Source organism: Schistocerca cancellata, chromosome 4 (assembly GCF_023864275.1).
Source record: "Schistocerca cancellata isolate TAMUIC-IGC-003103 chromosome 4, iqSchCanc2.1, whole genome shotgun sequence".
Lineage (NCBI taxonomy): Eukaryota > Metazoa > Arthropoda > Insecta > Orthoptera > Acrididae > Schistocerca > Schistocerca cancellata.
In genome coordinates this window covers 694949594-694960062 of record NC_064629.1, presented here as the reverse complement: position 1 = coordinate 694960062, position 10469 = coordinate 694949594, and positions in this window count along the sequence as shown.

Here is a 10469-nt window from a genome sequence, read left to right as displayed (position 1 = left end):
CATTTCAATTATTATGGTTTACACAATGCATTCCAGTATGCAGTCTTTGATGTTAAAGACAATATATGTATATTGTAAACATGTGGCAGAGAACATGCCTCTGTTCCCCCATAGCACTAAAGTTTTTCAATATGAAGTACATTTCACTTATGTAACTATTAAATACTGTAGCAGCAGTTGTAATTTGCAAAGTGTGATGATTATAAAGTGTTTTACTTTTCACCTTGTATTATCTCTCTGATACTTGACATTGCAGGTATTTGAAAATGGCCACTGACCAAAACTTTCCAATAGTGTACTGGTGATGTGGTAAAAAATTTTTGTACAGATGAACTTCAGCAGCTTAGAACAAACAAACAAGCAGCTTGAAGAATATCAAGAGATTACATAGGACACAAGCACAAAGACTAGAAGGGAAGATTGAAAGGTGGGAGAAGTATATAAAAGGGCTATAAAAAAAGGAATAAACTTGAATACAATATTATAGAAACCATTTTAGAGAAGACTGTCAGCATTACACTAAGTGGAAGATTGTTGGAGATTCTGGAGAAAAGTAGGAACAACAAGGTGGTACTGGCCCAACTGCTTAATCAGAAGATAAACTGAAGAAAAGCAGACTTTATAAATAGCATGTTTAACTTTAAAGAAAGCTATCAATGTTGATTGGAATACGGTCTTTGAAACTCAGAATATATCTGGGATAAAATGAAAGAAGTGAAAGGTTATCTAAGACTTGAACAGAAACAAGATTGCAGTTATGAGTGTAAGATGACATGATAGGGAACAAGTAATTGAGAAGGCAGTAAGACCAGAGTTGTACTCTATTCCTGATGTTATTCAGTCTATGAATTGAGCAAGTAGTAAACAAAGGAGAGATGTGCAAAGGGGATCGAAGTTCAAGGAGGCGAAATAAAAATTTTGTTGTTCCCGGATGACTTTGTATTTGTCAGAGATGGTAAAGAACTTGATAGATCAGATGAATGGGAAGGATAGTGTTTTCAATAGAGGTTTTAAGATAGTATCAACAAATGTAAAACATGGGTAATAGTGTACTCAAATCAGTTGCTACCTAGGGAATTAGATTAGTAAATGAGACACTAAAAGTAGTGGAAAAGTTTTGCTGTTTGAGAAGAAAATAAGAAAATAGCTTAAGTAGATAGGATATAAAATGTAGACTGGTAATAGCAAGAAAAACATTTCTGGAAAAAAAAAAAGAGTTAACGTCTAATATATGTTAGTGTTAGGAAGTCTATTCTGAAGGTATTTGTGTGGATTGAAGCCTTGTACAGAAGTGAAATATTGCTGATGAATGGTTCAGACAAGAAGAGGAAAGAAGCTTTTGAAATGTAGTGCTACAGAATACTGATTTGGTAGGTCGATTAGACAACTGGTGAAGAGGTAATGAATCAAGTGCAGAAGAAAAATGTATGGCAAAATTTGATTAAAAGTAATGGTCAATAGGTAGTATCCACCCTGAAAAATCCTAGATTTGGTAATGTGGGAGGATAAAAATTCTATGCAAAGGCTAAGGTTTGATTACAGTGAGCAGGTTTAAAAGGATTTAGACTGTAGGTGTTATGCAGAGATGAAAAGGCTTATACAGGATAGACCGGCATGGAGAGATGCATCGAATTAATCTGCTGACTGAAGATCGCAATAAAATTTTATGTTTTGATAGGAGGCTACAAGTAGGCTTATGTGGGGACCTGCCTTCTAATTTAGAGGGACTGTGCTCACTGCTTCCGTGATATTCAATAAGCACATGTGTCCTGGGTTGCACCAAATGGCAACAACCTCAGGGAACTCAATCTCCATTGTCAGTGTACGTGTTTAAGGAACCTTGTGTTCCTGAACTGGAGATTGGTGATCATCTCCAGTTCACTGCACCCATAATCCCTGTAAATGCTTCAGTGACCAGTGTGTGGTGCAGCAGTGGATCATTTTGTGTCACAAGCATCAGGGATCTAGGCTTAATCACCTTGATACCAAGGATAGTACAAGCTATAGTTAAAATAAAAAAGCAGAAGGTGTACTGCACACTGTTGAGGTGGAGGACTGTTGAGGTGAGCCATTGGCAGGCAGGCTCTGGTAAACCTGCTGTACTTCAGTTGCAAAAGACGTACCCAGTCAAGTGGGGCTCCATCTGGGTGGAAACTTGTTGCACTAGCTGTTTGTGGGAGCACCACAGTGAAACACATGTACACGCATTCCTTGTGGAATATGTCTACCATTTGGGAGTAATTACATCGACTCAACAAAAAGGGCTTTAGATAGCCTAGTATGAGTTCATTTGAAGAATGTAAGTCTATTAGTAACAGGAAACTTAGTGTGTCAGAATATGTTTTAATGATAAAAAAGACAGGAGAGATGCTCTGAAAAAGTTAAATTTCTATATAGATAAAGGTTTACAATGTGTAGCAGGCACAATCAAATTTGTAAAGTGTTTGAGGAATGGCACCATGTTGGTGAAAACTGCCACATCACATTAAGCTGAAATATTACAGAAACCAAAGACTCCTGAGTGAATACGCATTTGCCTCTGTTACATGACACCCTTAATTCTAACAACAGCACTGTAACCTTCAGAGACCTAATAGACAGAGATGCACATGGAACTGAAGGAAGAGTGGGAAGATGTTGGCATGACAGATGTCAGAAATCTAATGGATGAGAGTGAATGGTAAACTTGAACAGACAGCTACCAGATAATTATAATTAAAGCAGTTACTTTCAGAGGTCCAGTGTGGCCTGTAATTATCATATGGCAACAAAATTTGGTAGATATTCTAATGGATTAATGTGGAAACAATATTAACTGGAAAAAAATTAGTTGCAATTTTGGCCACCAGGTACAAGTCTGACACGGAATGCAAGAAAGATGTATAGAAATGTCTTCAAATGTAATGGATCAGGATCAGGAACAGGGCATGGGCAGAAAAGATCTCACAAGTGCTGCTGCTGCAGCCGTACAGAAAGATTTTTGGTATATTTTACACTGGTACCTGTACACAATCATTATAGTGCAGCAACTGAAACCTCATGACCCAAAGTAATGTTCTGAATTTGCTCTTCAGTTTTTGGCACAAATTGAAGTTGTTGACGTGTAGCCAGGCAATATTCTACTGGGTGAGGAGGCACATTTTATACTACAAGATGCACTGTATACAAAGAACGGCTAAATGTATGGTACTGTTACACCATGTATTGTGTGCGAAGAGCCACTGCACTCTTACATAAGGGTGTGTTGTCAATTCACAACTACCTTTACTCTTGGTCCATTCTTTTTTTAATGCGGCGGCGACTGAGGAAAAGTTGGTAAAGAGGTCTAGACCAAAATGAAATATACTGAAACAATCAGTTTATGCTGCACTTGTCTTGTGTGATGTATATGATGAACAAATTACAGATGATATGGACACACATCTTCCAGTGGAAATCCTGAAATGTGCTCTAGCAAAAACACTTTTGTCACAACATCCTCACCTTGATGGAAGGTAAGGGTAAAAAAGTTGTCACCACAATGATGGGTCCTACTTTACAATGGAACATAAATTGGTTCTGCACACATTCAAAAGAAGTCAGATTTCTAGCTCAGAGAAGACCTCTGTGTTTATGTTGAGTTCACAAGAAACATGTTTTAAATTATCTGAACCCCCCTGTGATGGGTTATAGCCTTCACTAAAAAGGATAACCTTAGTGATACATGCCATTTCCTCAGCTCTGGCAACACCAGCTTCCAAGCAATTGCTGTTAGAGTAAATGTTTAGCACAGACTTACTGTACACTTCCTCTACTACCCTCTGATGAGCCAAGGGGCTCTCTCTAAAATTCTCACAGAACTCCCCCGGCCTTTCCTTGTCTGTATGGATTTTAATATATGCCATGTGCTACAAGGCTCTTGCACCAGCTTCTCCCAGGACAAAGCTGGCGAGAGTCCTTTTTTACCAGAATATTTGTGTCTGTTTATAAGGGCCAGTGCATATACATTAGAATGGGTACAAGGTCTGTGCTCTCCAGCTCTTGAGCACACTGCTCTTGGAAATTGGTTAGTCTACATTCCATTTGTCAGTTCCTGATCTGCATACACCAGCCAGAAGTAGTAGTCCCCAAAAGACAGCAGCCAAGGCATAGCAAGGCAAACTTGATGCCTTATGGCCAGCTGGATGTATCTGAACGTACAGACTGCAGCCAGGAATGGGTGTATTATATCACCAGCACAGACCATCATACTGCTGATACATTCATTCCTAAGTTACAATGACATATAAAAAGACAGTGTATGCCATGCTGGAGTGAAGAATACTGCTTCATAGTCTGGGACAGGTATGTAGCCCTGTTTAGGTTCAGGTGCAGATCTTCAGTTGGGAGGTTGTTAGAGTAAAATAATGTTGTTTTGTAAATGAGAGTAAGAAAATATTGTGGCAGGCATCTCTGAATTCTGTATACTGTTATGTTAAGCCATCTATTGTATGGGAGACCATCTGGAGGATTTCAGAGTTGCAAGGTATGCAATTATTGCTGTAATGAAAACTGGTATTCCATGACCTACAAAGGAGACATTGTCCACTCAAATTACTACAGCTAAACAGGATTGAGCATTTTGCAAACATTAATCATTTGTTGAGAGGAGTGGTGTTGACTTCAGTTATATCAACAATGAAGTATACTACTGCATTTTCTCAATGTGGGTGCTGGAGTCAGCACTGTCTGGGGCACCATCACCATCACCATTACCTGACAGTTTGCTGTGGTAACCCAATGGAAACTCCAAAATAATTCTCTTTAATTTCATTTTTGAAATGGGACCACTTACCATCTCATGGATAGAAGCCATTTCAGTCCCCCTCTTGAAACCTGGGTAGGATTGTAAAAGCCCAAGTATTTATTGTAGTGTTGCCCTCATCAGTTCTGTGTATGAAGGCCTTGGAGCACATGACTAGCTGCCAGTTTGTCTGGATCTTAGGAGATGTCACTCTGCCATTGATAAGCTGACTTCGCTGGAGGCAACTATACAGCAGGCTTTCCTGTGTAGGTACCATCTAAGAGGTATAATATTTTCACTTTGAGAAGGTCTATAATACTACTTTGCATCATAATATTGTGGAACAACTTCATATATTGGGCTTTCAGGGATGTCTTACAGTTGTGCCTCCAGTTTTTCCTGTACCTATGTTACTTAAAGTTCATAACATTCCATCTGGTCATGAAAATGGTGTTCCTCAAAATACTATTTTGACTGTGCCCCCCCTTTTTAATAGCTATTGATAGTGTTACATCCATGATAAGTAGCCTGTACAGTGCTTCTAATTAATGGATGATTTTAAAATCTTCTACCAACCTAACAGCAACCACATGTCAGTTGCAACCAATTATTAAGAGACTGGAGAAAGGGGACAACACACATTTCAAATTTACTGATGTAATAAGTGTGAGCTCTTTTTCGCCAGCCCAGAGGTGTTTTTAATTTTACAGATATTACAACAGACACCATTTAAAGATTCGGTGAGGTTCCTGGACTTCATATTTAATGAGAAAATTATGGTGTTACCACATCAGAAATTTGTGTGAAAGCAAACTATGTCTAGGCACACAATATTTTAAAGTGTATAAGCCACTTGTCATCGGAAGTGAACAGAACATGTCTGCTCCACTTTTATGGAACCTTTTTACAGTCCCATATTGATTACTTTTGTACAGTGTGGGGGTCTAATTGACCACTGTACTTGAAGATCCTCAATGTGGTTCACCATGAGGGAATCGGCTGGCCATAATGGTGTTTGGGGGCAGCCCCAGTCTTGAAATGTGTACTGAAGCTGGTGAAATTACGCTTAATATCAGGTGTCAACTTCTCATGGCATGGCATGGAGCAACTTTTTAATAATAATCAGAGAGCAAGAAGGCCATTTAGGATTTATTCAAAGAGCTATATTTTAAAAATCCGCTTAGCAAATATTAGGGTTTTATGCCCGGGTTGGAGGAAATCACCACCTTGGCTACGTCAGAGCCCCAGAGTTACTTTAAATCTGATACATTTTAAAAAGATAGCACATCTAGTGGCATTTTAAATCTGTTTTAGTGTATTTTATGGAAGTTTCACAGTTTTATTCTGGTGTATATTGAGTCTAGGCAGAGGGTTATCTTGGCTGCATGGTGGTTTTTCCTGGCCATGTATTAAGGATTTGCCTTCTAAATGAAATTATGATGTGTGGTGCAGAACTGTAAATGATCCTGAAGGCACTGGTATATATGCTTGAGGGGGAAGAATTTTCTGATTTCCAGCTTCCTCAGTGCCCTCCAAGTGGTTACACAGGCGTACATAGTAGAGAAAAAGCTTCAAATTATTCAGAACACTGTGATGAACTTCCACAGTCAAGGAAAGGTAGTAGTGTTGTTACATATGAGCATGTTGGAATCCAGAGAATTGAGGAAGCTAGTTCTGTAGCCAAGAAAGCTTGCCAGGTACACGCTGTAGAAAAATGAACTGTCACCTTGCAAAACTGTCGGGCAATGGTGAGCCACCTCCTGGTCACGGAGATGGACTGAAATGGCTCTTACCTTTTTCCATATTGTCACTGTCCTCTGAACCATGCCTTGCTCCAGCAAGAAAACCCACCAGTTTTTAGAGCTTGTGGAGTGTGTATTTCAAGACATCTATTAACTCTCTCTGTCTCTCTCTCTGTCTCTCTCTCTGTCTCTGTCTCTGTCTGTCTCCAAATCAATCAAAAATAGATAATAAAACTGACTGTGCATTTTTTGGCACTGAGGGGCAGTACATACCAATTCATGTGAAAGTTAAGCACACATCTAGTGTAAAAACAGAAAATCGGATATTATCTAAAAGCATTTTTTTTTCTTAATAATGTTCACTGTCAGCAGAAACATTTCATGTGGGAATATTGCCTGTTGCAGATCAATTGACAGTTAATCTTCACTCTGAATGATGACTTTGGTGCACAGTTAAATTCTTGTAGGGCTCAATATTTGAAATTTAGGAAGTTAAAGCCTTCAAGAATATATGAACACAGCTTGCTAAACTGACAGTAAGTGAAATGTGTACACACACTGTTCTGTGACCAAATTAAGTCTGACTAAATTTCAGGACTTTGACTGATACAACGAAATTTTGTTAGTTAAGATAGCATGAAAACTAATGTAGATATAATTTTCATGGATTATTTCGTAAATAAGATTTGTGAATTTTGCTGCCAGTATTGTATTCACAAGCTATCTCTAGTAAAGTGCTGTAATAAAACTGTCTACATTCTTTAAAAATAGACATTTTTGAGTAATTTTTAGAGGTCACAAACATACTGTGGTGGGAGGCTGTATTCTGCAATAGGGTGCTGTGTATTCAGACCAGTAATATACACTTGCAGTTCTGTGAACATGTCTGTTTTCATCTTAGGAGATGAGAATGTCCACAAGTCAACAAGGAATGGTTTACTGCTTGTAGCCATGCCACCTGACGTAAGAACAGTGTTTTGTTGTTTCAAAATTCACAACTAACAGGGAAGAGAGTAATGACTTTCCAATAACCATTTGCTTCAATTCCTAAGATTTCCTAAATTTCAAATATTGAGCGTTACAAGAATTTAACTGTGCACCAAAGTCATCATTCATAGTGAAGATTAACTGTCAATTGATCTTCAACAGCCAATATTCCCACATGAAATGTTTCTGCTGAAGAAAGGGCAACACCTTGTCACCAAGAATGTTTAAATAAAAATCCTGCTTCATGTTTGGGGTAACCTGAATGAGAGGGTCAAAGTCACTGTATGGGAAAAATCCCCCCAAAAAATCAGAACTGTCTCCAATCTGAACTACACACCCCACACCATTAGGCTGTCAGAGTAATCAACACTTGAATCATTTCAAAAGAGGCAGAACCATGACTTCACAGACCACACTACATACCTCCATTCAGGAGCTGTTCTGTTTGTGTTGTTTGGCCCACTAAGTGCATGGAGCCTTATGTATCACTGTTATAAATGACCTTTTGTGAGTCCACAGCTCATGGTCTAGTGGATAGCATTGCTACCTCTGGATCACGGGGTCCCGGGTTCAATTCCTGGCCAGGTTGGAGATTTTCTCTGCCTGGGGACTGGGTGTTTGTGTTATCATCATCATCATCATCATCATCATCATCATCATCATCATCATCAGCCTTTTGTGAGGTATTAGACTCCAAATAGCTATTGTGTATAGTTTTCTTTGCAGTGATTTCTCAGAAACTGGTTGAAATTGAGCTAAATTTGTTGACAGCAGTGATTCGTGTTGGAGTTAAAACAGATGGTTATTGGCTTCTTCCCTGTTAGTTGTGAATTTTGAAACAACAATGTCAGGTTTCATGGCTACAAGCAGTAAACCATTCCTTGTTGACACATTGGATGATCCGTGTTCGTACACCACCAAATTGGACGACTTGATTTCTGAAGCAGTCAGGGGCATTCCCCTATGTGCTATTTTGTGTGTGTGTGTGTGTGTGTGGGGGGGGGGGGGGGGGGGTTACCTACAAGCTTGAAAAAGGAAGTTCATTCTGAAAGATAGCAAAGCTCTGTACCTTTTGTTTGGGTACCTATCAATGACGCAGTGTTTCTGCCTTTCCGTGAGTTATCGCCTTTCTTCCTAAATAATTGGTTTTCCTAAAAATAATTTTGTGAGTGAATATCCATAATTTGGTGATTTGTACAAACACATGGAGGTCAGATTTGTTGTGAGCTAATAAGTGGTTCTGACTTAAGCAATATACCTCGTATAAAAGCTCTCGTGCCCTTCTTCTCAGTGGGTGTTTTATTTTTTCCAAAAATTTCCTATTTCAGAAGTTGTCTCTCATTCAATTTTCAACAGGTGTTTATTTCCAAACTTCAGGTGCATAGTTTTGTAGTTGTGATTACAAAAATGTACAGATGCACTAGGAAAATGCATTAGTTTGCTAATTATTTGATCTAGAAAATTCCATAATTTAGCCAATCTTGGGTAGATTTGTGAATACCTGTAAGAGTATAATAATTTATTATTTTGTCAGTTTTCCTGTTAGAAAATCATATTTTAACAATGAATCTCGAGTTTTATTCATGAACACTGCTATAAATACATAGTTATACTGTACAGACTTTAAAACTGTCCTGGGTTAGTTATAATCTGCAAATACGTTTTTATGATTTTTCTTTTGAGATGATCTGTGTTAAGTAATCAACTAGTTAACATCCTGTGATCATTCTCAAATTGAAATGTATTACTGGTCAGCTAAATGATTCCAACCAAGTATACTATACATTATGATTCACACTGTGTGTCAAGCATAATATAACTTGTTTGTGTGAACATCTAATATGTGCAGTGACTGTGGTACTAGGTTCAATGATGACATTTTCAGTAAATATGTTGCCACTGTTAAGATGTGTGAAGTGCAAGAACTATATAAATTCATTATTAAAAGTAGATCATCATAAGGTGTCTGAAGTCAATAAATGAGAGATATTTCAAGCTAACTTTTGCAGTGCTGTGTTCATCATATAACAATCAGGTTGCTAAACCAAATAATTATAGGAGTAGTGTCATAAAGGACAGGTACTGAGGCCAAGCAAACACAGCTAAGTAACCTTAAATGTTGAGCTATAAATTATCACTAGATGGAAGGAATGTGGCCAGTGTCTGAATGGAAGGTTTACAGAGAATAAAGAACTCACATAGACAGTGTTCAGAACATGAATGTTCTGTTTGCAACTTTACAACAAATGTTGTGTATTTCAAATCCCTTTTGTTAGTCTTATCATCAAACTTCTGACTCATTTTGCTTGGCAATGTTAGAGTTCTTGCTTTAAGAGAAAATAATCTTCCATTCTTTCTACCTTTCTTTCTTTCTTTCTTTCTTTCAAAATGCATTGGTTGGTGGCAGAAATACAAATTTTCTGCAAATGTAAAATTCATGAGAAATTATTCATTTAGCAGAAAACTGTCATTTAATTGAATCTCATCTTTCCATGAGGCCTGGGATGAAAGTCAGGTTGTACTTTCATGATACAGTCTATATGAGCTCAAAAGGAGAAGTTTGTAACACTAATTTTAGCACATTGTGGTTAGAATAGAATGATGTATTAAACATATGTAGGTAAGGAGATGAAATGGGATAAAAACAATTAAATGGTTGGAAAAATATATGGAGCCATGATTGCTAAGTGGGAAGGATGGCAACACTAGAGAAAAGGGAAGTTACTTTTGGTGTTACCTTTTGTTTAAACAGCAGTTTCTGTGAGAGCATTAGTAAACTTCGGCAGCAAATTACATAATTCTAAATCGTGTAAGAACTGCACTGTGTGTGAAATGATAAGGCTGAAAACCAGAAGGATTTTATGCCATGTGGAAAGTAATCCATTGTATTGTAATATGAATGCAGTGCTGAGAGGATTAGCAGTATGTATAAATATAGATCTCTTTGGTACCATGTGTGGTGTCACTGTGGTTTACAC